This window comes from Drosophila sechellia, chromosome 3R (assembly GCF_004382195.2).
Source record: "Drosophila sechellia strain sech25 chromosome 3R, ASM438219v1, whole genome shotgun sequence".
NCBI lineage: Eukaryota > Metazoa > Arthropoda > Insecta > Diptera > Drosophilidae > Drosophila > Drosophila sechellia.
The window spans coordinates 18,196,769-18,209,272 of NC_045952.1; the positions used below are offsets into that span (position 1 = coordinate 18,196,769).

Sequence of the window (12,504 nt, forward strand, 5' to 3'; positions counted from 1 at the left end):
TAAAGCCTTAAAGTGAATTGTGGGGAATTTCCAGATATTTGATTTTAAATACGTCAGCTATTTCGCACAAAGGAGGAAAATAAATAGATGGAAGAATAAATAAAACTTTCCCTTTGACTCAGCTTAAATTTGTTGTTAAAAATTCGAAAGAAAATATATTCAACTTTATTCCCCCTTGGAAATTACTATTCGCTTCAAGTGTGCATAATTTGCAAAGTCGCCCAGACAAATAAACAGTAATTAAATGCACACACACAAAAAGAAAATAAAATATAAACCCACAAGTGGATGAGAGGAGCAACTGCAGCAGGGTATACTCAAAAATTGCACTCAAAAATTTGCAAATAAATTAGACAAGCGAGTGGCAGTGAAATTTCAAATGCAAAACGATGCATTGCAATGCGTGTGGGCGTTACAAAAAAAAGAAGAAAAACCCTTTCATCCCCCTAAATCTGCACCATACCATGACCAGAGGAAAAATCCAAACCTAGCCAACAAACTGTCAGTTGTTTATTTTCATTTCGACAATTTCGACAGTTTTCTGTATTTAGTTATCCCATGCATTTGCAACTAAAACCACAGAGAAAAAAAGTGCAATGAATTGGCTTGAGTTGCAATAGCAGATGCAGAAAGCAATTTGTAGAATAATATTTTCCTATTTATATATGCATTTATTATCTGCCGTATTTTAACTTTTATTGCTTAGAGCTGGCGATTTAAGTGACTTCTGCCATTTTTGGTAATATAACCCTTTTATATGCCAATAAATCACATGACGAGGTGGCCGAGAGGTTAAGGCGTTGGACTGCTAATCCAATGTGCTCTGCACGCGTGGGTTCGAATCCCATCCTCGTCGATGCTTTTTTTTTGTTTATTTATTTTTCACTTTTATATATGTATTACCAAGTACGCAAATCAGAAAGTTAACACAATTGCACATTTGTTAGTGTTTATTTGCCAAATTAATGATTCATTACACCGTTGCAGAGCGATGAGTTCATGAAATAAATTGCATTTCCTGATCTCTGAACATATTTTAGCTCTTTGGGCTCTCATCAATTACAAAAAATTGTTCGCTTTAATTAAGCAAAAAGCTTATTAAGTAATCTGACCCAGAGGATATACATTTAGAGCGGTTCGTTGCTCTCTTGATTTTAGTAGGCTTGGCTTATCGCCTAAATAAAATATGCAGATAGTAATATTACACTTACATTTATATGGTAATGGGTGAAAAGTTTTCAAGAACTTATCCATAAAAATGATGTGAGACCCGCAAAAATTTGCCATAAGCTTTAATAGGTCTTGCTCCTTTGGAGATAACTGTGGTTTTATTACCCTTATTGGATTACGGTATTAATGCACTTAACGCTGCCTTTTTGCATAAATTTAATATTCGACGCATTATTAATTGACTCACGCCGGAAAATGGGGAAAAGCCAACAGCTGTGGCCGCTGGCCTAGTAAATTATGATTAAACCTACCCACACACTTACATTAACCCACATGCAAGTGTGCGTTTGCATGTGTGTGCATAATGTATATGTATATGCAATTAATGGTGATGGTGTGTGGTTAGAAGGGGTTTAACGCAGCTCAGCCGCAACCTTAATGCAGCTAAGAGCGTTTTCCCCACGGAAGTTAATTTAAATTGGAGACTGTAGAAAATGTTTCCGTTACATACTTTTCTGCACGGGAATTCGTACGCATTTTTGTACGGATTTCTAAGAAAAACTTGTTATTTAAAGTCTAAGTACGCACATAAAATATACGGCAACAAAAACTACATTAAATAATAATCAAACTAATATCATCTTGCAGTATTGTATTTCTCTCATTTCTGAAATGAGTAAAAGAACAGATTTTATTATGTGATATTTTGCCTATCAACTTTTCTTCTACTTTTCCGGATTTTCACGTTATAAAAAATTCTTTCGGATTAAATAGCGAAGATTGTTTTATGGAATTTATTGCACGTCAAGCTGCGTTTGGCTCGTCACAGAGTCGATTGTTCAGCCAACTAACGTGAAACATTGTAAAACGCTGTCAATTTCGAAATTTTTCAATCTATAAATTTAAAATGACTAAACGGATAAATATTGCATGTCAAAGCCTTTTACCGAACCCCTCCCTCAATCCGAGCGATTGTTCAACCATTTTGGCAATCAAAATCCATCTATAGCTGGCCTGAATTTTAGGCATACAAAAACAAAAAAAAAAAGGAAAACAATCGCTTAGAACAATAGAACTTCACCCATTTGCACTCTACCCCTGGCTTTATGCGTTTCGTATTTTCGATTTATTTTGGCCAAAAGGCAGTTAGTAAAGTAGAACCAAAACAAATGGCTCAATATTTCACATTGAAATATGTTAATTATCGAATACTTGCTGTTCAAGCATCACAATTCGGATTAATCTCGGAAAAAATCTTTGTTCTTGTTCCAACTGCGAAATCAAAGCAACGAAACCATCTCGTAAAACTATTTCAACAGCCGTAATAATAGGAACAACAAAGAGAAATGACAACAAAACAGCTAAATGTACGACATTTAGCTTACAAGAAGCAGGCTAAAAATGGAGTGTGTATGGCTACACTGGGAAAATTTGTTGTGCCAAAGTGCATAAGTTATGCTCTTAATTAAAACAAAATCCTATTCATGTTATACACTCTAGGAAAAGAATGCACTTATTTGTATCTATTGTTTAATTCCCGGCTAATACTACTTTTTTTTCGTTAATATTATTACTTGAAAATTAAGATTTTCCCCCAGTGTTTTGGAAATAACAAGCGAAAGAGTGGAGACCACAGAGACAACAAGCAATTTTCATATTTTTGGCGCAACGAAAACGCAGGAAACGGGAAGCAGAGTCCAGAGATGGCGATAGAGACAGCAACAGGGGCGGGGAAAGAGACGGCGACAGTGGCGGAGAACAAAAGGACCAGAAGCCATTGCCCATGGCGGAAAAAAGTGGCAGAATGGTTAGCAACTGGGAGTTGGGATTCAGACGAGTGGCAGTGGAAAAAGCGAACTCTTGTCGACCGACAACATTATTTCGGCTATTTTGTATACCCTTGTTGCCCTCTGCGGGCTTGTCGTTTACATGCATCGATGAACTCTGACCTTATATACCACTTGGCATGCCTAGTCCTTGCATTGGATACTGTTTATGTGGCTGACTCTTAAATATTGGTAATTGGTAACAAAAATAACATTGAAAAAATTCTCTATTTTACTTCTCAATGATTTCTTACAAAATATAGCTAGACTTTTTCGTTTATTGCACAAACTGCATGTATTCCTATATTTATTTATTTGTTATTACAAGTCTTGGCTATGCCAACAGCCAAAAGAATATTTAAGTCACTTGCATCCTGTTTTTTTTTTTAATTCGTTTTTCCAGCTGTCAAACATTTAGAATACTTACTCTCGCATTATTTTTCTTTTCTGTATTTTTAAAACATGAAATGGCGCTACCGAAGACAACAGCCAAGAGCAGCTGCGAGCTTTATGTCGTCCCATTGACGTTATAATCAAAAATCATATGACGTTTTTCGCTGACATGCCACACCATATAGCATATAACCAAAGACAGCCAAAGTTCTTGAGGCAGAAAGAAGGAGGACAGCACAAAGGCACTGGCGTAGCCAAGTCCACAGCCATCAATGTAGGTCAGTCCGAAAATAAATTCAAGAAACGAAATCAAGTAAATAGACTCGCATAAACAAGGGAAAGAATGGTGATTGTATCAAGTGATGAACTAAAAGGATACCGTATATGTATGGCATAGATAATTAGTAGCTATTCAGTTTGAAAAATGAAATAAAATATTCAATTCTGAGGAGCAGAAGGGAACATATGTATCCTACCGTTCAAGATCCTTTTAAAGTTTACAAGTCTTTAAACAAATTTAAATAACAGTAGGCACAGGCATATCCTAATCTATATCTGCTTATAATTTATTTTATTTTTATTATTAATTAACTCCTTAGTTGGAACCAACCCTCTGAATTTGCTGGGTATAAAAGCCGACTGACGCTGCCTGGCCAAGAAAAGCTCATTGACGTTGTGTTGTCGCCGTCGCCATCATCGTCATCGCCTCTGGTTGTTGAGGAAAAATTGCAGGCACTCGTTCAGGAGCAAAGTTAGGGCCTGGAGGAAAGGGCAGAGCAGAGTGAAAGTTTTATTGCCAGGGCGTGTATACGCCGGTGGGTGTGGGCGCGACTGGGAGTGCAGCAAATGGATTAAGAGTTGCCGCAGCCGGCAGAAGTGGGAGTGGCAAAACCAGCAGCAGAATCACAAGAAGCTGCAACTACTAAGACGACAAATGCGTAAGCCTTGGATCGCATCTCCTTTTGGGCACACTTCTTAGCCGGAAGAGCTCTATTCGACTGAGTGGCCAGGCGAGGGAGGTTTGGGGGCCATAAGGGGAGCCAGCTCCATAAACAAGTGTTGATAGCAGATTTCAAGCACGCTCCATGCTGCAAGCCAAAGCAAATCAACTGCTGAAAAGCAGCTTGCTTAAATGGGATTACACCGAATTCTGTGGTTTTTCCTATGCTGGGAATTTCCGGATGCTGCAAAAGCGGCATTGAACACTTTTCAATGATTTGTCGTGTCGCGTGGTGCAACTTTCTTGCCTTGATTGCCATTTGTTGGACAACTGCAAATTTAATGCAATGACAGCCAAACAAATTGGCAAATTTTCAAGCGGCAACGCGGCGTATGCGTTATTTTATCCGAAGAAGGACAGCAGTGTCAGCCAGCAAACTTTTCCCCCTTCAAACAAAGTGGGTATCTGGTTTGTTTCATTTCGACTTAATTAATTTTACAGAAGCCACGGGCCACAGGAAAAAGGGGTTTCTGGGTGGAGGGATTTCGGAAAACCAAACATGAATCATATAATTAATCAAAGCGCTGTGTTGATAGTTGCGGTGCTGCTGGGTTAGCGTTAGCTGCGGTAATTACGCTCTACAGGATTATGCATGGAGCATTAATCTGCGCAGCTTTCCTGACGTAGGATCTCAACCCCTCAATGACCGCCCCGAATCCCCGCCCCCTTTTTCTGTTTTAGCTTCGCTAATTGATAAGCTTCGCCTTGATTTAAGCTGAATTAAAACCAGTCTTTCAGCAAGGGCTCTTGTATTTTCGTTTGAAACTTTATTTACTCTAATTTTTGGAAAAAATAACAGGGATATATAAGTAATAAGAGTATTTTTCAACTAGTTGGAATGCTGAATTTAATAACACATTTTTTACAACTTGTTTGACAAAACATTCCCCTAAGTACTTAAACGTCTAGCAATTACTTGAATTCACTTTTTACATGTCCAAGCAAACACGCTAATAGGCAATGTTTTTGGCCAAAAATACAACCGCCTTTCAATTTATCACGGACAACATAACAGCCACGCCCATCGGCAAAGCCTCCAGGAAACTCCCACCATTTTCTCGCTCTATTTTCCCTTTTACAACTCACGCAAACTTCCGGCTCAAAACTGACGGCCTTCCAGCGACAAAATAAAAGCAGACTAAAGCCGAAAAACAAATGCAGTTGTGGTGCAACCGCCACCAGTAGAATGGCAACAAACACGCCATCGCTGCCATCGGACATTTGGGTCAGGAATTGTGGGCACTTAATCAGCACTAAACAGAACCACGGCCACGGGAGCATAATCCCGGTAAATTGGGTGTGGGTTGAGCTTCTTCTGATGGCGTGCACGCCGCAGGACCTACAAAAAACATCCTTGACCTTTTTAATGCCATTTAGTTTTTTTCGTGGGGCTGCCATGTTGTGCTACAGGGTAGCATTGTCATGTACAACATTTTCACGCGCGGGGGTGGGAGAAATTAAACGAGAAGTGCGGGGGGAACTATGTTGAAATGTCATTAACGCCAGCAGCGAGATTTCGCAGGTGAGTTGCCAACAAACGTGTCGCCACTGAGGCGTGGGATGCTGCTCTACACTGCGCCAAAAGTTGCACAAAATATTTTTGTTTGCTAAAGCCATATTTATTTTTGAAATATCCAATTTCTATATTTTTCTTTCTTTCTGAAATTTATTTTCGAAAAAATTCTAAAAACTGCTTTTCATTTTTGATTTAATTTCTCTCAGTGTAGTTGCTGTTTGCTGCAGCGCTTGGCGTGTTGATTTAGTGGCATATTTTGCCAGAAATGAGGCACAGACATCAGAAGGCAGCGACTGAGGCAGCTGAGCCAGCTGAGGCGACAACCAAACGTCGTCTAAATGTGCGCCAGTTGGCTGCATTGCCAGCCTTGACCGATATTCGTGCGCTAAACACAAACACAAAGGCATTAAGCATACACAAACAGGCGAGAACACATTGGCCAACACACACACACACACACCCCCACGGGTGTGACGAAAAAGTGGCATAAAACTGAAAGAAAATGGAAAAATCTACGCCCGGTTTGTTCCCTATTTGTGCAAATCGAATTTAAGAAAGTTTTTCGTATGAAACCTTAAAATTTAATAATTAATCTGCTACAACACCTTTAACTTTAAGGACAATAATCAATATTTATTGCATTAAATATCTGCAATGCAGCTGATTGCTTGTTAAACCGACCGCATTGTTACCAGATTTTGCAAGGTAATGGAGGTATTAAAATTTTAAGCCGTAGGAAAGCTTCCTTGCACTTTCAGATCGAAAAAAAATCGAACAATAAAAAGTGCCTATAAAATCCTCCCGCATGATGTGAAGCTTCCAGTCTTGCTATTCAGAGGCGACTCTTAACCGAAAATCTCTATCGGAAAATTCTCCATCGCACATACATATTTAATGCACTCACTCACTCACAGGCACACTTTCCTCACTCACACATAGCCATAAAGCGTTTTAACAAATGGCATCAAATTGATTTTGCCACGCTAAGCATTTTAGGATTTTCAGCGACAGAGACGCCTGCACTTTTCCACCCATTTTCCTAAAAAACCGCAAGGCAATGCCAAAAGTCTGCAGCTCTTTGATTGTGTGCGAGCTTTGCATATTTGCTACACTGTTCAAAATTGGGGGAAAGGGTAAGTGGAGGTGCAGGGCTCAGGAAAAGTTTTTACCCCCATTCGAATCGTTGGCCCTTTTTAAATTATTTTATTTATACTTTTTATGCCGCGCAGGGAAAGCCACAATATAACCCATATAGCCCTATACATATGTACATGTTTATACAACTATATTTTACCTATATATGTATATATATTTATTTATGTGCGCTGGTTGAGCTGGTACACATATGCGCATCTTTTTTTGATGAGCCTGCACGGCAAAGTGGCTGCATTTTTACCCAGATTTAAAATGATTGCATATGATGGGAAGCTCGGAAAGGAGGCGAGGGGTGGCAACCCTGGCCGGGATGTGCTTCTCTTTTTCCCACCAAATATGTTGCGCTTTTTGGAGCCACCGCCTTTACCTGGTTCACTGAAGCAGCCATTACGAGGATGCCTCCACTTCCAGCACCACCACCGCTACCAGCAGCACCCATCATGTGTTGGTTTCGCAAATAGTTCTACAAACTGCGTAGTCCCCCGCTTTTTTGGTGTTAAACCCCGAATAGGTTGGCTTCTCCGGATGGAATGTAAATAAAATATTTGCGGTCACAGTGACGGGACAAAAACCGTGACACATGTACGTAAATGAACTGCCAAGATATTTTCTCGGTCAGCCCAAAAAAAAGTTTGAAATGGCTTTTAAAACGAAGCTGGCAAAGCAAAAGTAATTGGAAAATCGTTAGCATGAATTTATAATCCTTTTGGAGTATTTTCTTTGTTGCAGTTAGAATCCCATTTCCATAATATTAATATTTCTAGATTTCTTACTCCTTTCTCCTATTCCTGTCGTATTTTTATGAAATCAATTACTTTTTGCAGATATCGCAGAATGCAAATCGATTGAAAATATTGGACAATGCCTTCAGGACGTCGTATAGCAACGCTTCCCTTTCATAACAACCTATTGAGATGCATTTCGCTCAATATCCTTTCCGTTGCCATCCATCCACATTACAAATTCCATTCGCGCGATTCGCTGTAATACCCCTCTGGCCGAGGAGGAAACCCATTTGGAGAATCCACAATAAATACTTCTAAACGGTTCGGTTGAGAAGCAAAGCGATTTTGTCCCACCCACGTGACCTCAACCCCCAGCATTACTTAATAATGCGCATAAAAATGCATTCCCAGCATCATCGGGTGGTCCACGTCCAGTAGTACACAGAGAAAAAAGGAGTTTCTTACTTTAAAGGTTTAAAATTTCGAGTAGTTATAGGATATGCATATAAATTGAATTTATTTTGTGATATATGCTACTTTCTTATTAAGCTATTGCTTGTTTCTTTCAGTGTATTTGGCAAGACAAGGCACTGACAAATGTGTGTGTGAAGAGAGAATGGCAAGGAGCCGAGCGGAATTCAATCCAGCTCCTTGAACTTTATGGCCAGGATAAAAGCAACAAAAGACATGGCCCCCACAAAGGCATGTCGATGGCTGGCTGCACATCCCTTCCAGCTTTCATCCGAATGCATCCAGACAAACAAACACCCGCAAACGCAAACACACCTCCTCCGTGCAAACAGCTCAGACGAGCGACATGCATTCTCCTTCTTTACCGCTCGACTGACAACGGACAGCGGCAAAGTGCATTAAGACCTACATACATACATTCGTTACGTAACCGAATATGAATGTTCCCATTACCGAAGCAGAAAATTATTATTGTTTCATCAAATTGAAAGCGTACTTTGTGTGCTATCTTAAGCAGACTTACATTACTAGTTTACAGAACAAATATTTTTATGTATTTATAAACGTCATTTAAACCTCATTCCATGACCCAATTGATTTGAAAACAGAAATACCCCGTTTCAGCAAAACCATCAGGATCTACAGGGGAATTTATGTGTGGCTATGTACATGCATTCATACGTGGGTAACATTGCGGATTTCATTAAGCTCACAAGCAGCAGGTGAATCAGGTAAAAGCGGGACAACGAAGAAAGGCGGTAAATTCAGAGGGGAAATGGAGGAGTTGGAAGAGTTTGGAGCAGCTACTCAAGTCGACAGAAACTCCCAGCGGCACCTCAATGAGCTAACAAAGTGCAAAGGCTGCCAGGTGAAAGATCCTCTGGAGAACTAGATACATGCTGGAGAAGGACAGATGGCATGGCTCCAGAGTGTGTTTGTTTTCATGCTTCTTTTCTTTGTCTGGATGGGTTTTTGGCTGGGGCTGGGCATGATTGCAATGTGGAATGCAAAGTGCATTCTTTCCACTGTAATATTTAACAAAAAATATATTTTCTACAAGTAACATTTCTCTAGCCCGTAAGTGGGTCAGCCATTTGCCAAGCCCGTCCCCATCCCTCCCCGCATCAACCCGATATATGTGCTCAGAAATTCAATTTATTTGAAGAGCAGCAGGAGCAAGAAATAAAAGGAGGAGGGAGTAAAGTCTAAAAAAAAAAACTTTGGCGTTGGCCAAACAAAATTCACTTTGAGCGAATCAAATTAAAATCAATTAAAATTAACAAGCAGACAGCCGGCAAAACGAAAGCTCCCTTAATACCCAACCACCCACACCAGTTTGACCCACTGACTAACAGACCACCGCCCATCGCTTTACACTCGAAAAAAACACTAGGCAATCATAGCCAATAAAAATGTTTTTTTTTTCAGCCTGTTGCCTTATATGGACTGCTTCATTTTAAACTCCTGATTTAAGGTGTTACTGTGCCCAAATTGTTTTCAGTGCACGCCAACGCAGCGCAGCGAAATACCGACCGCATGAATCATGCATTTTTCGCCTTTCGCCAGGGCGCTCTTCTTTCTCACCTCTTGTTTTCTTCATTTGTTGCTGCGGCGGTTAAGGTGCGGCATTAAGTAAATTGAGTCGCCGCACGTCCCCCTGAAAATTCCTTGATAAGCGCAGACTTTTAGGCAACTCAGCCCCAGCGCCGAGAACAACAACCGACAATTCAAAAAACAACGCCGAGTAAATGACACGGCCAAAATGGGGAAAAGGTAGTACATTATGTATGAGCGAGTCCAGGTGAGCTGCTCGATTGTTTGCAAATATTTACACCACCTTATCGGCACGTACAAATGTTCACACATATTCACCGAAAGTCAATTTCGTCCACTGGAAAAAGCATCCGAAGACGTTGTTCCCCATCTTAGGATCTGAAAATAGGATACCTTTTACCATCATTATAACTATTTTAGGTATGTTTTTCAAATTTTAAGAGAGAGCTGTTTAACTAAGGTTAAAGAGACTAATGCCCTAAAAGATATCCCGTATCTTATCATATAATGTTTATGATAAGTAAGGTTCCAAGCTCTGATATAAGTTTGGAATTTTGTATGATAAAAAATGTATGTTTTTTAATAGTACTCGGTTTATTAGTTATTGCTACAGCATAATGCTACGAAAAATCATGTTGTAATATTTTTCAAATTTCTGAAAACATTTTCTAATATCGTTTTTTGCAGTGCGCCTGCTTTCTGATCGACCGTAGGCTTTCTGTGCTTCGCCGAGGAGCATGAAATGAGCAGAGCGCTTGCTGAGTTGAGTTGAGTCACCGGGGCGCTTTTAACGGGCCCACTCACCTGGCGCGGCCCACTCACTCACACTCACATCCACACTCTCGAATTGAAGGTGTTGATCAGCGCAGCGCCAACTGATAGTTGGATGCTCGTAGATAAAATGAAGCGAGTGGCGTCGATTAATTGGGAACGTGCTGTGGACTGGCGACTGGCGCCACCTAGCGGCGCAACTGAGGCATAACCTAGTGGTCTAGCCAAAATAACTAGCAAGAAATTAAATGCCGCTCGACACACTCAATTTTCCCTGGCACTTCTGCACACCTTCCCCTTGCCCCATTGCGCCCCCACTTTCGGCCAACAATGGCAAAGCAAGTAGAAAATTGTGTTAGAAACATTTCTAGTTTTTCATTTTCTGTGTGCGGTGCACATCACATCTTCTTGGGTTGTTTTCTCAATTTTATTGGCACAAGGTTAGAAAAAAGAAGACCTAGACAAACAAGGGCAATGAAGATGCGGCTGGCAAGATGAGGCACAAATGGCAAAGTTTATTATGCCATGGCTCATTCTCATTGTTGTGGTGTAGTATGTGGCCCGAACCGAAGGCCCAAAGTGCAATGAAACGAATACGAATGCAAATACGGTAGAAATTCTGAGAAACACACACACATACACACACTTGTATGTAGGAGTTGTCCCCAAATGAATTTGCTGAAAGATTCAAGTTGAATGAAGTGGCTGGCTGGAAGGTAAAACGTTTCTTTTATGCAATTTTAATTGAAACTGAGCAAGAGTCTTACGCCACAGCTCAGTAAATTGGGATTCAATAAGGACAACCCTTTTGTCTTATCGAAATGCAACCGATTTTACCTTTTCATCTACAAAAAACACATAGACGCATTTATTTAGAGATATAGAGTACAGTTCTACAAAGTTTTTAGAGGCGAAACCAAATTTCCTTGTGAAATTATTAGAGATGTTTGCCTCAGAAAATAGGTTTTGAAATTAGGGAGTGCAATTTGCATAGATATTTAACGCTTTGAAGTATAGTCATACATTTAAATCGCTGACTAGAAAGCTGAAAATCTCAAACGCACACGTGCACAAAGCTTCAGCCTGAAAGAGCAAGAGAGAGGGGTACCAAGAAAGAGAGAGAGAGAAAGACTGAGGGCTAGACGCGCTCAGCTGAGCACATGACGCTTTTAAAGCGCGACTTGAGGCGTGGGCGACTTTGACAGCTGCTGCTCACGTCATAGTTGCCTCTACAGACGCTCTCACACACACACACACACACACACACACACACAAGCACACGGTGCAGATGCTGTGCGGCGTCTGTGTTGGTGACCATACAATTTTTTGTGTGGTCCGCTTCTTTATGTGGGTGGCGCTTACAAGGCTGTTTGCTGCACATTCACAAAGGCCCGAAAGCAGCGGCCAAAGCAGAACGCAGCTGTTGCTTTTGTTTGGCAGCCCAACAAAATGTTTTTTAGAAAACCGCTGCCACTGCCGCAACTCGCGCCCCCACCACCACCACGCCCACCCACCCCAAAGCGCCCACGCACAGTGGGAACAACCTTGCGAAGGGCAAACAATTACAAGAGAGCATAAAGCAGAAATTGAAAATACAGAGCCACATCCACAGAGGTGACTTTTAGGAAATTTCACACTAAGAGGTTTTAAACCAATTAAAAGAGAGTTTAAAAGCATGCTACAACTTTTCTTTTAATGAGCTGCTTATTTATTTATTTTTCAACAATGTACTTTGCAACTCGACATCTTTGAATCGCTATGTGTTTCCGGCTACAGAAGTACTACTGTACTAATGGGCTTTGCAGTGAAATGCAAAAATGTCGACGCAGCAGCGGCAGCAAACTGACGATAAATAACTAAGAGCGGAGGATGACGTTAAGTAGCTTAGTAAAGTGAAAACTCAAAAAACTCAACACTAAACTA

At 40.5% G+C, this 12,504-nt stretch overlaps 1 non-coding gene across 1 annotated transcript; it reads left to right on the forward strand.

Moving 5' to 3' along the window:
• The first annotated feature begins 774 nt into the window (after positions 1–774).
• Trnas-gcu lies at positions 775–856 on the forward strand. Its single transcript has one exon. It is a non-coding gene; the product is annotated as a tRNA-Ser (tRNA).
• The last annotated feature ends 11,648 nt before the right edge of the window (positions 857–12,504 follow it).